The sequence below is a fragment of the Phyllobates terribilis genome, unplaced genomic scaffold (assembly GCF_046119375.1).
Source record: "Phyllobates terribilis strain yellow unplaced genomic scaffold, ASM4611937v1 Scaffold_2__4_contigs__length_985480577, whole genome shotgun sequence".
Classification (NCBI taxonomy): Eukaryota; Metazoa; Chordata; class Amphibia; order Anura; family Dendrobatidae; genus Phyllobates; species Phyllobates terribilis.
In genome coordinates this window covers 700909289-700913055 of record NW_027362762.1, presented here as the reverse complement: position 1 = coordinate 700913055, position 3767 = coordinate 700909289, and positions in this window count along the sequence as shown.

The window sequence follows — 3767 nt, the reverse complement described above, 5'->3', positions numbered from 1 at the left end:
AACTTTTGTTTCTTTTTTCGTATAGTTTAAAACTTTTTATTTTTACTGTATTTGTTAGTCCCCTTAGATAACTAGAACCTGCAATCATCAGATCACTTGTACTATACTACAGTATAAAAAGCAGACCTTTTTTGCTGTATACAGGAAAATAAAAGTTCTCCTTTGAAGTCCAGCTCCCTGCTGACATTAAGGTCTATAACAGATCCCCACCCCCTGACTGTCTTACCATCCCATAGGCTTCTTCACAGGACAGCGTATGGGCGTATAGAATGATGCATCACCATGCCATTCCGTTGTTAATGCCGCTGTCAGAAAATGACACAGGTATTTAACAGGTTAACAGCTGAGGGCGGACTCGTCTCCAATCTCAGCTGTTAGGGCTCATACGCATCTGTGTATAAATTGAACTAGTGCAATCCGATAGAAAATCGCACTCTGACTAATGTCATTCACTGATTCTGTGCTCATCTGTGATTTTTTTTTCTCAGCTCAGATCAGACTGAGAAAAAAATTGCAGCATGCTACGAGTGCGGAAAAGAAAAAATCACACAGCAAACAAACCAGGCGCGTGCTTTCTGATTTCTACGCACCCAACTCATAGGCAACCTGGCTTTTTATCAACCGAGTACAGTAAATATACAGCGTGAACCATCAGAATAGATAGATACAAAGATGTCAGTGAGCTATATAATTAGTGCAGTGCGTCTGTAGATTACTGTCCATGTATTTAGCTAATAAATATAAAACTAAATGAAAAAAATGGCATGGTGTCCCCCTTATTTTTTATACCCAGCTGAGAGAAAGCAGACAGCCGGGGCTGGGGTTATTATTCTTGGAAGAGGCCAATATCCATGAAGCTTCCCAGCCTTTTAATATCAGCTGCCTACATAGTCCATATTGGTTATTAAAAAGGGGGGACCCCACAAAAAATTATGTGGGGTCCCCCCTATTCTTAATAACCAGCTACTAATATCAGCCCACAGCTGTCTGCTTAGCCTTTGCTGGTTATTAAAAATAAGGGGGACCCAATGTAATTTTTTTTTTTTGCATCTTCCTTTTTAATAACCGGTAAAGGCTACGTAGACAGCTATAAGTCGATATTAATAGTCTCGGAATATCCATGTTTATTGCCCCCTTCCCACAATAATAACACTAGCCTGCAGCTGTCTGCTTTCCCACAGCTGGTTAGTAAAAATAAGAGTGATCCTATGCCATTTTTAAAAAAAAATAATTATTCATTTAATAAGATTAAAAAGGCTAAACACCCTTTAGTTCCACATGAAAGGCACTAAAGGGTGGTAGTTTATTACATGTAGGGGTCTTGTGACAATGAATATCTACAGGACATCTATCCTATTTATTCTATCTGTTCTATCTATATATATCTGTATATAAGTTGTTTTATTACTTAGAAAACTAGCTTTAAATGACAGACAGTAACTGTATGTAAAAGCTGATGTTAAAAATGCATTGCATACGGATGTCATATGGCGGCTACTTGATAAAAATCTCATTGTACTCGCATGACACTCGTCCTACTTTCCTGGAACAACTTTGGAGCAATTTTATTTACGCTGATGCGTGCGAGCCCTTAGGCTATGGTCACACTATCAGTATTTGGTCAGTATTTCACATCAGTATTTGTAATTCAAAACCTGGATTGGGTCAAAAATGCAGAAGTGGTGACGCGTTCCTATTATACTTTTTGTCTGATTGTTCCCTCCTGGTTTTGGCTTACAAATAGTGTTGAGCGATACCTTCCGATATCAGGAAATATCGTATCGGATTGGATCGGACCGATACTCAAAAAGTATCGGATATCGCCGATTCCGATACCGGAAACCAATGCAAGTCAATGGGACACTAATATCGGAATGAAAATAAACCCTTTCTTTCCTTTTAGGTTAATTCTACATGAAGTAAAACAACTAAGAATAATGTAGAATGTATGCGAAAAGCCAGCAATTCATCAGCGCATACACCAGTACCCGACAATTTACAACAGAAAGAATAGAGCTTCACACATAGATTAGATAGATAGAAACATGTCAGTCACATATATATGAAGTACAGTGACAGTGTTGCTTACTGTACTTGTCATTTAGTGTAAAGGATTTATTTAAAAATACAATAGTGTTTTCATGCACCGTCTCTTTAAAAAAGCCGGCCGGCAATTCAGCATCTGTACCCGACAATTTATAACAGACAGAATAGAGCTTCACGCATAGATTAGATAGATAGAAACATGTCAGTCACATATATATGAAGTACTGTGACAGTGTTGGTTACTGTACTTTTCATTTAGTGTAAAGCAGTGGTCCCCAACCTTTTTTGCACCAGGGACCGGCTTGAAGCAAGATCATTTTTCCATGGCCCAGCAAGGAGGGGGTGGGTTGGGCGGGGCTTTGGTCATATGGGGGCGGGGTAATGGAGGGATTTGGAGTTTAGTGCATACTTATCATATAGTGTAGACCAGGTCCCCGCCAGGAGCTATGCCAGGAGCCCCACATAATGTGCTGTGCCAGGAGCCGCATCACTGAGGCCCCATCACGCCCTGCAGCAGGACAGGGCAGCTGTCCTGACAGCTGCTGTTCAGCTGCATTTACTTCATCCCAGGGGCGGACACAGACTGTAGTGGGCCCCTGTGCAAGAAATTTTTGGGGGCCCCCCCCGCCCTTCATAAGGCAACAAAGTTATGTAAACATAACCCCCCCATGTGCATCTCTCACCCCCCCATGTGCAGCTCACCCCCGTGCATCTCTCACCCCCCTCCGTGCATCTCTCATCCCCCTCCGTGCATCTCTCATCCCCCTCCGTGCATCTCTCATCCACCCCCTGTGCATCTCTCATCCCCCCCGTGCATCTCTCACCCCCCGTGCATCTCTCATCCACCCCCCGTGCATCTCTCATCCCCCCCGTGCATCTCTCACCCCCCCGTGCATCTCTCATCTCTCCCCTCCCTCCCATGTGCATCTCTCATCTCTCCCCTCCCCCCATGTGGATCTCTCATCTCTCCCCTCCCCCATGTGCATCTCTCATCTCTCCCCTCCCCCCCATGTGGATCTCTCATCTCTCCCCTCCCCCATGTGCATCTCTCATCTCTCCCCTCCCCCCATGTGCATCTCCCATTCCCCCCACTCCTAGTTAATTGTATTTAAAAAAAAATAAAACTTGTTATACTTACCCCCATGCGATCCCTGCAGAATCCTGGCGCTCGTCCAAATCGCTGACACCAGGTTCTCCTGACTTCCGGCCATGTGACGGCGCCGTCACATGACCGGAAGTCAGGGGAATCATGAAGGTGCTGCCGCAGCAGCGCGGCGCTAACATGTCCCGGACCCGGCGCTTAGCATGCGGCCGGGGGCCCCATGAGGAGAGAGACGCACAAGAGGGGGGCTCCGAGGGGGCTCCTACCGGCCGGGCCCCATAATGGAGTCAGGGCAGTCATGCCCTGATGGCGGCCCTGCTGGAGGCTGGAGGGGCCCCCTCTCCTCGCGGACCGGCTGAAAAACCCCAACGGCCCGGTCCTGGTCCGCGGACCAGCGGTTGGGTACCTCTGGTGTAAAGGATTTATTTAAAAAAATAATAGTGTTTTCATGCACCGTCTCTTTAAAAAAGCCGGCCGGCAATTCATCAGCGGTACCTGACAATTTATAACAGACAGACTAGAGCTTCACACATAGATTAGATAGATAGAAACATGTCAGTCACATATATATGAAGTACAGTGACAGTGTTGGTTACTGTACTTGTCATTTAGTGTAAAG